At 41.0% G+C, this 13,875-nt stretch overlaps 1 long non-coding RNA gene across 1 annotated transcript in view; it reads right to left on the reverse strand.

Moving 5' to 3' along the window:
* Nucleotides 1-1,111: 1,111 nt before the first annotated feature.
* The window catches only part of LOC125463810 (uncharacterized), a 44,122-nt gene continuing 31,358 nt past the window's right edge, over nucleotides 1,112-13,875 (reverse strand). The window contains exon 3 of the long non-coding RNA XR_007249912.1: nucleotides 1,112-1,253. This is a non-coding gene — a long non-coding RNA (uncharacterized LOC125463810). The remainder of the gene's footprint in view (nucleotides 1,254-13,875) is intronic.

Raw genomic sequence — 13,875 nt, forward strand, 5'->3', positions numbered from 1 at the left:
CCATGCTATATTTTATAACAGAACATGGAAGTCAAATATTTGTCCCCTCACCAATATCATGACAAAAACATTACCTGATCTTATTACAATGCAGTTTGAAGGCTCTTAGTGTGTAAGAATTGGCTTCCACATTGCCAACAGTGACTACACTCTGTAAGTATTTCACAGGCTGTAAAGTGCTCTGGGACATTTCAAGATTATGAACCTCATTACATTAATATAAACTTCACAACACTATTTACTCATGACAGACTGATTACCACTTGAAGCAGCAAAATGAATAAACACTTAACATCTGAAAATGACCTAAAATTAGTGTCAAAGAAAGTAAATTTCCACTCTTTTGCATATTAATATATTAATGGTATACATTCAACTTGATGCAGCCCCAATTATTTACCTGGAACATTACCTATTGTGTATTTAGAAAGAAGTTAACATATAGAAGATGATGCAAACCCACATAGATTACACAGGCAATGCACACAAATTATTTGTGAGAAAAATGGCACGTTCTGTAAAATGCATCAACATGCACTGCTGCAATATTTAACACTGACTACTTGATGATCATTATAGCATGCTATTTATTCTATGTTTTCAATGTATAGAGTTACATGTGATGTACAGCAGAATTTATACACAGTTAATTTTTTTTGCTACTTAATAGCCCTATTTACATGAACAGTGCAGTCCTAATAAAAGTTTCTGCCAATAAAGTTCAACACACTCAGCTGATATAGAGCAAAAATAAAATAATTCCACATGATATAAACCATCATCTCCACCATTCCGTGTGATTAGCTTGTGATGCTAAGTCACACAAGCAAACAACCCCAGGAAAACCATAAACAATTACCTCAGTTACGTTGAAAGACTGCTTGGTGCTACCAGAGATTGCTAATTGAATAACTCCTACCTCAGACATAAACAGTTACCTCACAAATTCAAAACACTTTCTTGTGCTACTGCTGTGCACACAATAAAGTCAAGCTAATTTTATTTTCTTGTTTCTTTATACTCTTTTGTAACAAATGGCAATAATAGGCTCCAGTTAACCTAGTAAACTGAATGAGACACTACCAGGAAAATTTTCATTTTTGCCCTAAAATAAAATCAAGCATTGCTTGGCTGGTATCCAAGTGTAGCAGGCTGGCTCACCCGCTTCTTTCCCGATGTCCAAACTGATGGAGGGTTATTCAGGCAGATTCTGTGAAGGATGATTCATCCCAATCTATTTACTTCTCCACGATCTGGAAAAGGAGTGATGTAGAGTGAATTAGAATCCCTACAGTGTGGAAACAAGCTCTTCAGCCCGACACGTCCACATCGAACCTCAGTGCATCCCACCCAGACCCATTCTCCCTATAACCCACCTAAGCTACACATCCTGAACACAATGGGCAATTTAGCATGGCCAACCCACCTAGCCTGCACATCTTTGGACTGTGGGAGAGAACCTGAGGAAACTCACGCAGACATGGGGAAAATGTGCAAACTCCACACAGACAGACATCCAAGGCTGGAATTGAACCTGGGTCCCTGGCGCTGTGAGGCAGCCGTGCTAACCACTGAGCCACCATGCAGCCCATTGAAGAAAGATGTAAATCAGACAAAAATTGAAAATGACACTTTTGTACACCGGACTTGTAGCTAATAGAGAAAGGCATATTGATTGATTGTACATTTAGATATATCACATTTCAATGCAAAATTTTCACAGATTACATGTTACTGCTGAGCCCTTTGAATCTTAAATAACAGCATTACATATGTATGAATAATTCTCCCCTTTTCATGATCTCTTTTCATGATCCCCTTTATGCTTGCGAGTTTTGCTTGTTAGGAGTTTTTAAGTCAATTGCTCCTCAACTATTTAAACTTCAGAAGATCTGTTCAGCTGCAATCAGCAAATTAAGTGATCCTACTAACTTCATTTACATTCTTCTTCCAAGAATATTTTCGATGTTGAGGTACCTTGCAAGTCAAAACTTTGAATGTAATGCATCCATACTGGGGTTGTAACACAATAGAATGAAAATAAGGCTTACAGAGAACCATTTAAATAACGAAGCATGCAAAAATCTTTTGTAAAACTACAATGTTATTGCCTCATAGACTAACTTAATGTTTAAAGCAAATTTTGCCCACAATGACTGTCATTAAATTTTAGGTTCGGGGTGTATGTGATGACCTAGTGGTACTGTCGCTGGACTGTTAATCCAGACAATTGGATAACATTTTGGGGTCCTGGGTTTGAATCCCACCACAGCAGATGGTGGAATTTAAATTCAATAAAATATCTGGAATTAAGAATCTAATGATGGCATGAAGCCGTTGCTGATTGTTGGAAACGGGTTCACTAATGTCCTTTAGGGAAGAAAACTGCCATCCATATCTGGTCTGACCTACATGTGACTCCAGACCCACGGCAAAGTGGTTGACTCTGAACTGACTTCTGGGCAATTAGGGATGGGCTATAAATGTTGCCTAACCAGCGATGCCCACATCCTGTTAATGAATAAGGGGAAAAAAAGGAAGGAAATGCACTGAATATTTGTCTTTTTTTCCATCCTCATTTGCAAGTGCTGGGCCATGAACATCCGTTGGATTTCTCCATACCTATGGGGAAAGTACTGCAGCAGTTTACCATTGCCTTCTGCAGGGTGGCTGACCAGGAAATTCTCCTGCTTTCATGCCTACCAACAGGAGTACTGGAAGGATTTACAATCTGATCATCAACTGTTTGGCCAAGGTAGTAGGCCAACATGGCTTGGTATATGAGAAATTCAAACCAAGAGCTTCTTGGCCAAAAGCAGGGACATTACAACTGTATCATAAGATCCTCATTATGAAAGGATATTGAGGACAAAAACAGGCCTTATGTCCCAAACAGTTCATGCCACATTTCTGCTCTGGTTTTCTCTCAACAAAATGATCCTGCAGTCGCTCCTCCCTCTAATCCGTCACTTGAAATCATTAAGCTTCATCTGTTAGATCATTTCCATTTTAAAAAATTGTCATGATGAGCACATATTTTAATCTATTTTAGCTAGCTGTAGTGATATGAAGGTTGGATGAATACAGGTATTAGATTAGATAGCAATGCAGTGGAGAGGTAGTGTTATAGTGATAATGTCACGAGACTAGTAACCCAGAGTCCCAGGTTAATGTTCTGGGGCCATGAGTTCAAATCCCACTCTTAGGATGCAATACAACTTTAATGTAACATGGGCTATGTAACCACTGTCAATTGGCATAAATCCCATCTGCTTCAATTATGGTCTGTAGGGAATGAAATCTGCTGTCTCTTGACCTAGTCTGGCCTACATGCGATCCTGACCCATAGTAGCATGACTGACTCTTAACAGCTCTGGATAGCAAATGCAGGCCCAGCTAGTGATGCCCACATCCTCTGAATGAATGAAGGGAAAAGTCTGTGATGCTGACACAGTGAAAGCAGAAGAAAATCAGCCACCCGAAAACCTGAGCAAGACCTGACACCTGCAGGGCAACCTCTCAGCGAGAGTAGAAGACAGAGCAACAGGCATCTATTGAGGCCAAACACCTGTCGGAGGGAACCACCCCTGAGTTGACTGTCATCTATTTTAAAAATAACTGGATGATGAGTATTGGTCAAGGCTAAAAAGAGATCTAAACAGATTGCTAAATAAGAAAGATAATTTTTAAATAATGCCACATCTCTACTACAAATCTTCTCAAAACTCGCTAACATCTCTACTGCGAATCAAGAAATAAAAATATTCAATTTTTGAGAAACTACAGTGGGCATGTTGAAAACTTACAATTGTTGTTTTCTGAGACAGCAACTAAAATTCAAAACTGTCAGTGGCATTCTGTTGAGTGTGATGCATAAACTAAACTTTGAGTATTAAAATAAATAGATCTTCGGTGTATGTGACTGTCAGTGTGCAATTGCCATGCCATATTACTGACAGTAACCTGGTGGGTATTTGATAGAACTGCCACAATTCTTTTGGCATTTTCTGAAGAAAAAGTTAAAATCGCCTTTTGAGGTCTTTGATCCAGTCAGCAAAGGTTCCAGGCAAGATTACAGCCACATGTCTAAAAATATAAACACAACGTTACGAGTAATGATTGATGACTAAGTAGATTTGGAATTGTCCACTCTACCAAAGGGCTTGGGGCAGAGCAATTTATCATTGTTCTGTGAAGTAAAACAAAAAAACTGACACCATTGCAGACTTTTTGAATACAATTTACTTTAACGTAATCAGCGCTGGAAGCAAATATCCAAAATAACACCATCTGCTGAAAATGTAGAATCCAAGTAGGGAAAAAAAATGATTTACACTCAGATACAACCTGAGCCATTGAAGGCCCAGGGGAATCATTGCCCTATTTTTTTTAACCTTCCTAATTCCCTGTTATTTTCCTCTTGTCACCTGTTGAGAACCATAGGGATGACAACACAATGTTGCTAGCCAGTCCTTATTTTTGCAATTGTTACCCATTTATCTGCAGTTCTCATATTCATTTTTAAGGGACTGGAAGGCTTACATTTGTGCCTTGCCTTTCACAGCCTCAGGGTGCCTAAAGATGCTGTACAACCAATATGTAGTCAATGCTGTATTTTGGAAACATATAGCCGTTGGTGTATGGCAATTTTCAAACAAGCATACTACCACAACCAAGAGTTAGTGTATTTTGAAATAAAGGTTAACGGCTGAATCTTATCTGTTTTTGGCTGTCTGACTTGCAGGGAATTTATGAAAGAATTTCTGCCTCTCAGCAAATTCGTCTCATTAACTACATGCCTCACACCATGGCATCTGTCAAGTAGGCATCTTGTGCCACACCCAGAACAACTCTTTGCTCAGTGGATATCCTGGAATTCACCAGCATCCCTTGTGCCCATCGCACACCCGTTCAAATACTGCCAGACCAGAGGTATGCAGTTCCTGACATTTACTCCAGCTAAGGAAGAGAGGGAAAACTAGTGGTCCCGTTTGTGGACAGAGACCTGGATGTCCCGCTGGAGAAGATGGGGTTGACTGGGACTTCGACTTCTCTCTTTACCAGCAGTGTGGATCACAACAACAGAGCACGCCAGCCTGAGATTCCCACCTGGGTCACTGCAGTTTCTACAATCCAGCAGAATGTTCTCAACTGCAGATAAAAGGTCAATGACCTTCTCCACGCCAGCAGCATAATCATCACCATCTTCTCTTTGATACCTCCATGCAGTCTGGGCTCCTGCACCCACCTTCCACCAAGGCTCATATTCTGGCACTCTCACTAATGGCTGCAACACCTTTCCTCATTCACTGCCACACACTCCAACTCCAACTGCACTAACCCTGTATGCCCTCTACGCTGGCCTCTCACTTGCTCGGGACACCTCCCCACCTGTGCCAATAGCTGCACGCTCACTTTCATCTCCTCTAATAGCTGCCTCTCTGTCAGTTCCAGGAGGAAAACAGCCTGCAGAATGGGGTAGAAAGAGCCAAGATAGCTGGTGCGCTGCCTGAAGTTTGGTTGTTCACTGCTTATGTGGAGACCATCTTGACTCTGTTTTCCAATTGGATGAGTGATCCTATTCAAGCCCCTTGACTGTTACCAGTGGCTGCCCTTGACTTTACGCAGTGGGACCCTTGACCAAAGGCTATTGTCCTGTCCTTGACCTAAGGCCTGCTGACAAACTTTTTTTTTGACTTTGTGCCTGTATTAATTGGCAATACTGAAGCAGTATGAGTCTGAAATCTCTTGCTGTGGAGGCAAAGTGCAAAAAGTCAATGCAAGACTCTTCATGGCTGGGATATAGTGAGTATCAGGTCAGTCAAGGTGAGTGAGCACTATGGAAGTAAGTGATAAGCCTGAAGATGCAGTCTGGTCCAGTCCCTGAGCTGGCATGTGTTCCTGAGCACACATTGTCCAAGCTGTGGCATTACAAATGATGGGTGGCCGCACAGCCCAAGATGCAGCATTCAAGAACAAGAGCATTCAGCAAATGGATTGCAGATGTGCCATGAATGTTCTGACAGGCTGCCACATGTCAGATGTTACTGACAATGGATATGCAATCCATGTGGCTGGTGCCCATGGAATGTGCGCTGATATGTTGGGGACTAGTTTCCAAAATGGTGGTCCTTTGAAGCAGTCAGCAAGCTGAATTCACCAGGCACACACTCTGCCTTCCATGTTGAGTTTTCTCAATGTTTCCCTTTTTTATGAGTTTAAGGTAGAAACCTGAAAATAGTGAGGAGTGTTGAGCCATCAACAAGGCTTTCAAAAAGTATTAATGACCCCTTAATTATCAATGCCTCACCGTTTGTCAAAAGTGTAACAGATGAACAAGATGCTCCCAACTTCGAGATCAGCCTCACTGAATTTCTTGTCTGATTTCTGCTCCGAATCTAGCCAGAACCCATGTGACACACGCCCTTATCAGGCTCCACTCAAACCTTTTGTAGATAGGAAAGTATGGAAGTCAAAATGCCCCTTTTCATCTTTGGAAATTGCTTTTCTCTTTCCCTACTGTGAGGAGATGCAGTTGCATCCTCCTCATCGCCCAAATGGTGAAAGGTGTCATTAATTAAGCTATTGACAGTTATTTAACAGTGACCAGTTGATTGATACTCAATTTGGGGTCTACCAGCACCAGTCTTCATTAATGGCCTGGGCTAAACACCGACCAAACTGTTCCTTTGCAGAGCTGAGTTGAGCATGACTGACAACAAAAACAGAAGTTGCTGGAAAAGCCCAGCAGATCTGGCAGCATCTGTGAAGGAAAAAACAGAGCTAACGTTTCGGGTCCCTTCCTCAGAACTGTTCTGAGGAAGGGTCACCAGACCTGGAACATTAACTCTGTTTTTACCTTCATAGAGACTGCCAGACCTGCTGAGCTTTTTCCAGCAACTTTGTTTCTGTACCTGATTTACAGCATCCACATTTCTTTTGGTTTCTTATGAGAATGACTGACTTTGATACCGAAGAAGGATTTGACTGGATGTGGCACAAAATAATCTGAGCTAAAATTAAAATGAGAAACTGAATCAGAACAGCCACTTTTACAAGGAAGATGGTTGTGATTATTAAAGGCCAATCATCTCAGTGCCAGAACATTTTGTACAGAAGTTTCTTAGAGCAGTGTCCTAGTCTCAAATATCCAACATTGACATTTTTGCCACCAGAAGGTCAGAAGTACGAATGTTCATTGATGACTGCACAGTGTTCAGTTCCATTCGCAATTGCTCAGATAGTGAAATAGTCTATAGTCCTTATCCACCAAGATCTGTACAATTTATAAGCTTGGGCTCAACTGTGATGTGCAATATTGCACTGCACCACTCTCAGGTAATAATCATTTCCAAATGTTTATTTCCCTCCATGCAATATTCAATTGAGTTACCATTGTCAAATGTTCAAATATTCGATTGAGTTACCATTGTCAAATCTTCCCCTATCAACGTCCTAATAGTCACCAGAAACTTAACTGAAACAGTCATTATTAAGATATAAAGAGTTTTGATCAATTTATTTTGAATATATTTCAATGAACACATATTGTCATTGATTACTTGAATGGGTTTCTGCCATTAAATTACCTGCTGGACACAATTTCAGTCAATGGAAAAGTCCAAGAGCAAGGAGGTGATGGGAAACTTTCCATTGCGCTTCTAGATAGTAGAGGTTGCAGTAATAGATTATGCTATTGAAGGAGCCATGGTGAGTAATGACGATACATCTTGTAGATTGTGCTCACTACTACCATTGTGCATTGATGATGGAAAGAATGAATGTCAAAGGTGATGGATGATGTGCCCATGAAAGAAGTTGCTTTGGCCTGGAGGGTGTTGAGTTTATTGAGTGTTGCTGACTGTAACACTGCCATTATTTAAATTTAAAATTGTGCTGTAATTACTTTAATGTGTATAAGGTCCTTAACATATCCAATATTTATCGACCCAAGTATCGTTTGGCTGTGATAACTCCCATAGGAATTGGTCTTCAACCTTTTGGCAGTCAATTCTGAATTTTGTTAGTCTCATTAGACAGTGAAGTCTGGGAGGGAAATGAGTGAGTACTGTATGAAACATTTAAAAATATGCTAATAATATTTCAAAAGTGTGATTGGGCATACGAATGAGAAACAAATAACAGGAGTGTTTAAAATTTATAAGGAAATAGTTTGAGAAAAACAAGTGTCAAGAAATTTCATTTCTGTAATAAGGTATCACGTTGTTGGGAACATCTCCAGTGCACCTTGGTCGTGAAATGTCTTGTGTGTGGAGCGGAATGTGAAGTCAGTGGAAGCTGCAGAAAATGTGCAACCAAATTAGTTAATAACTTGCAGGCACAATTCCAATCATAAATCTACTCTGATAACTAAACGCTGTCAAAGTTAGCATTCTTATATGGGAAAACTGCAAACTTAAATATAAACACCCAACTAGGGAACAGAATTTCTTCAAAGTACTGGTGGTCTAAGACTTAGAACTCATCGACTGGTTAGTGTGCTTCTATAACATTGTTTTGATCATAATTTGAATTACTCCTACAATAAGGAAAATGTTATCATACAACACAGAACATAGAACATGACAGCGCAGAACAGGCCCTTCAGCCCTCGATGTTGCGCAAAGCTGTGAAACCAACCTGAAGCCCATCTAACCTACACTATTCCATCATCATCCATATGTTTATCCAATGACTACTTAAATGCCCTTCAAGTTGGCAAGTCTACTACTGTTGCAGGCAGGGCATCCCACGCCCTTACTACTCTCTGAGTAGAGAGTGTCAGTCTTAATATTTTTAAAGCTATTTAATACATGTGTTAAAAAGTAATAATTTGTGTTGCATAATGCCAAAAATGAAGTCTAATTTTGTTTGAGGTCAAAGAGCTTAGGTAAAAACATATCCTCACTATCTAAGCAAAGCCCGTTTTAATGCAAGATAAAAAAGTGTGGAGCTGGATGAACACAGCAGGCCAAGCAGCATCTTAGGAGCACAAAAGTTGATGTTTCAGGTCCAGACCCTTCATCAGAAAAGGGGGATGGGGAGAGGATTCTGAAATAAATAGGGAGAGAGGGAGAGGCGGAGGGAAGATGGATAGAGGAGAAGATAGGTGGAGAGGAGAGTATAGCTGGGGAGGTGGGAGGGGATAGGTCAGTCCGGGGAGGACGGACGGGTCAAAGGGGCAGGATGAGGTTAGTAGGTAGGAAATGGAGATGGTGAAATCGACATGGATAACATTGGGCTGCAGGGTTCCCAAGCGGAATATGAGTTGCTGTTCCTGCAACCTTCAGGTGGCATCATTGTGGCACTGCAGGAGGCCTAGGATGGGCATGTCGTCTAAGGAATGGGAGGGGGAGTTGAAATGGCTCGCGACTGGGAGGTGCAGTTGTTTATTGCAAACTGAGCGTATGTGTTCTGCAAAGCGGTCCCCAAGTCTCTGCTTGGTTTCCACAATGTAGAGGAAACCAAAACAGGTACAGAGGATGCAGTATACCACATTGGTAGATGTGCAGATGAACATCTGCTTGATGTGGAAAGTCATCTTGGGGCCTGGGATGGGGGTGAGGGAAGAGGTGTGGGGGAAAGTGTAGCACTTCGATTGCAGGGGAAGGTGCCGGGTGTGGTGGGGTTGGAGGGCAGTGTGGAGCAAACAAGGGAGTCATGGAGAGAGTGGTCTCTCCGGAAAGCAGACAGGGGTGGGGATGGAAAAAAGACTTGGGTGGTGGGGTCAGATTGTAGATGGCAGAAGTGTCGGAGTATGATATGTTGTATCCGGAGGTTGGTGGAGTGGTATGTGAGGACTAGGGGGATTCTGTTAGGGCAGTTATTGCGGGGTTGGGGTGTGAGGGATGAGTTATGGGAAATGCGGGAGACACTGCAGGGGGGAAGTTGCAGTCCTTGAAGAACAAGGACATCTGGGATGTATGGGAGTGGAATACCTCATCCTTGGAGCAGATGCAGCAGAGACGAAGGAATTGGGAATAGGGGATGGAATTTTTGCAGGAAGGTGGGTGGGAGGAGGTGTATTCTAGGTAGCTGTGGGAGTCCGTGGGCTTGAAATGGACATCGGTTTCTAGGTGGTTGCCTGAGATGGAGACAGAGGGGTCCAGGAAGGTGAGGGATGTGTTGGAGATGGTCCAGGTGAGCTTGAGGTTGGGGTGGAAGGTGTTGGTGAAGTGGATGAACTGTTTGAGCTCCTCTTGGGAGCACGAGGCGTAGCTGATACAGTCATCAATGTAACGGAGGAAGAGGTGGGGTTTAGGGACACTGTAGGTGCAGAAGAGGGACTGTTCCATGTAACCTACAAAGAGGCAGGCATAGCTTGGGCCCATACAGGTACCCATGGCCACCCCCTTTTTCTGTAGGAAGTGGGAGGAATCGAAAGAGCTTTGTTATCTCGGATTCTCCAGCATCTGCAGTTCCCATTATCTCTGATCACAATTTTAACCTCGTTTTAATGTATTGGCATTTGCATTTTTAAAAAAAAATGGGCAGGCTGTAGCATTGAAATCAGTTTGCATTTTTATTGAGCAATTCTCCAATCAACAACATTCAGTCAATTCAATGCCTTCCAGGCCAATGTAGTTCACTTCATAGGCAATGCATCCACCACCATTAACATGCATTCCCTCCGCTACCAATGCACAATGGTACAAAACTGCAGTTTGACATCACCTCCATGTTCTTGTACTATATGCCCCCATAAATAATGCCACTTTATTAACTGTTCTCTCCACATGTGCCACCACCTTCAATGAACTGTGCACACATATACACAGGTTCGCTGCTTCTGGGATAATGGAAACTGCGGATGCTGGAGAATCCGAGACAACAAAGTGTGGAGCTGGATGAACACAGCAGGCCAAGCAGCACCCCAGGAGCACAAAAGCTGACCTCTCGGGCCTAGATCTTAGCATTATGCCCTTTAGTTTGTATTGTGTTTCAGTTTATTTTACCTATCAAAACACATCACATCACACAGTGAACCTCAACTACCATCTAGCCATGCACTCCACAAATTTGCCTATGTCCTTTCAGGATTCTACATTGTCCTCCTCACAGTTTACAATTTTTCCAATTTTTATGTCATCTGCAAATTTTGAAAATGTACCCTGCACACCAAGATTTAGGTCATTTATATGTATCAGCAAAAGAGTGGGTTACAAATCCAAACGCTCGGGAATTTTATTACAAACCTTCTTTCAGCCTGTAAAATATCTATTAACTAATACTCTTTGTTTCCTATCACTAAGCCAATTGTGCATACATGTTGCTACCGCCCCTTTCATTCCATGGTCTATAATGTTCTCATAAATTTGTTGTGTGTCCTTTTCTAGAGGTCCAAATACATGACAAAAACAATGTTCCTCTCATGAGCCTTTCTGTTACCTCCTCAGAAAGCTCAAGAATGTTAGCCAAGTATGATTTCCCCAACAAAAATCCATGGTGACACTTGCTAAGCAACCCACTATATTCATGTGACTTCAAATTCTATCCCAAATAATTGTTATTAGAAAATTTCTAGCAGCTTCTCCACCACTGAAGTTAAAACAACTCATCCATTATTACTGACCTTATCCTTACAACATTTCTTGAACAAGTGCATAATGTTCGTAATTCTTCCAGCTTCCAGTTGAGGTAATGATACGCTTCTGAAAAGTTTACAGGTATTGGATATCGTAGAAATCCTACAATGTGGAAACAAGCCATTCAATCCGTCAAATTCACACTGACCTCTGAACAACATCCACCCCTCTACCCTATTCCTGTAACACTGCATTTCCTGTGGCTAACTCACTAAGCCCACAAATCCTTGGATTGTGGGAGGAAACCAGAGCACTCAGAGGAAACCCACGCAGACAAGGGAAGAATGTGCAAACTCCACACAGACAACCACTCAAGGCTGGAATTGAACCTGGGTCTCTACGCTGTGAAGCAGTGGTGCTAACCACTGAACTCTAGTTTGTTCATCACACAAAAACTTTTTGACATTCACAGTTGGTTACAATGTGCTGAAACTACACTTTCTCCTGCACTAATCTTAGACGTTGCCTTTCAACCTAAGTAAGTCCAACAAGTTCATCTGCATTGGCATATAACAATAAGGAAACAAATGTTAATTGAAATGTTTCTGCCTAAAATTTCCAAACAAAACACACTACAGTAGTCTAGGAACACTAGTAATTTTGTCCATTAAATTTGCTTCGTATTTTGCTCTATTGATGAAATTTATTTTGATAAATTCCTAGTATAGCTAGAATTCAAACCTATAGCAGAAGGCTATGGTGCCGGGCAACTGAATGTAACTTATTATGTTTGAACCTGAGACTTTATTTCATTTAAAACATTTTCCCCAATTTTATATAGACAAAATAAAGCTCTTTGTGCCAGTTATCGCTGCAGATCAAATTCTCCAGAACTACAACAATACAAACAGCCTTAATTTACTTAGCACCTTTACCATAGTAAAACATCAATGCCTCTAAGTGCACTTCACGAAAACTCAATCAAAACAAAACCTGATCATGAGGCATAAAGTTAGTGACAAGACACTTGATTAAAGAGGAAGGTTTTAAGAAACGTCATAAGATATTACAGATAGGGAACAGATGGTTTTTGCTCCTGTTGACTGAACAAAGGCAGATGTGTTTTCACAAAGGAAAAGGTGTTTTAACACCCGAGCGCTGTAATTATTATGAATGGACAAAAGAGAGACTTTCTCATAAGAAATAGTTTAATGAAGGATAAACGTTCATTATGCAACACCCAATACGTATTTGCAATGCATTCACTCACACACTCATAGGTACACTCAAAAAAAGTGGTGATTAAAAAGGAGGTAGCATGTGCCTAAATCTTAAATGTTCACACATTCACTATCATGTTTGTTTCTTCCAGTTTGAAGTCTTGAAATGTTACTGAATGATGCTTCTTTTTTGAACCACTAAAGATATACTCTGCAGGTTGATGAAGATAGATTCAAAGTGGTTGACTGTGTACAGTAAGAGGTTTCTTTTCCTCCACTCGAGCTAAAGCACTGTTTAATCCCTTAATCAAAAATCTTAGTATGGCTTTTCAAAAAGGTAGATAAATGCTAAACCGAATTCTTCACTTATTGATGGATCTTAGCCAGGGTCCTGTTTCTTTGCTGGTGTGGATCTTATTTTCTCCCTCTGCTGTAAAAAATGTGCCTTATTAAATTAAACATCCCTAACTGGAAGCATTTTTTTCAGTCAAGCATCCTTGATTTTCTCACTGTCCTTACAAACAATCTTTGATGATTTGGTCACTATCGAACAATGGGGCACGAATTTCACCAATTCACATAATGTGTAATAGAACGTGTTTTTTTTCCCATGACCATTCTTTGGAATTCCCTTCCAAAACCAGAAGATCAGCAAGAAGTATTGTGAGCAAGCTCATTTAATGAATTAGATAAGGGCAGCATTTAATGCTGGAAAGCTTTGTTGCAGTTTCATAAATTATCAGAAATGTTCTGAAAGCACTTTAGTGTCTTGTCTAGACATGAAAGCTAGCTGCAAGACTTTGCGTAGTTCCATGTATATTGATCGTAAACTCTCTCACTCAATTTCATTGTGTTTCTAAAACAGAGGCTGAATAGCCTGAGGAATGACAATCACACCCAAGTTGTTGGTACTCTCCTTTTTCATGTTAAGAAAGAGTTCTACATTTCAATCAGAAGATTCTGATCAGATTACTCACAGTCCAGGACAGTGAGTGGAATGCAAATCATGCCCCTTCTTTCATGGCAGACAACTGTTGCATTCTGTGATTTTCACAAACTTTATTCCTATGAATATCCAAGCACATAAGGTAAGCGTGATGTTAGAGGTACAAGAGGTTTGGTTCCCAGGG

This window comes from Stegostoma tigrinum, chromosome 22 (genome assembly GCF_030684315.1).
Source record: "Stegostoma tigrinum isolate sSteTig4 chromosome 22, sSteTig4.hap1, whole genome shotgun sequence".
Taxonomy (NCBI): domain Eukaryota; kingdom Metazoa; phylum Chordata; class Chondrichthyes; order Orectolobiformes; family Stegostomatidae; genus Stegostoma; species Stegostoma tigrinum.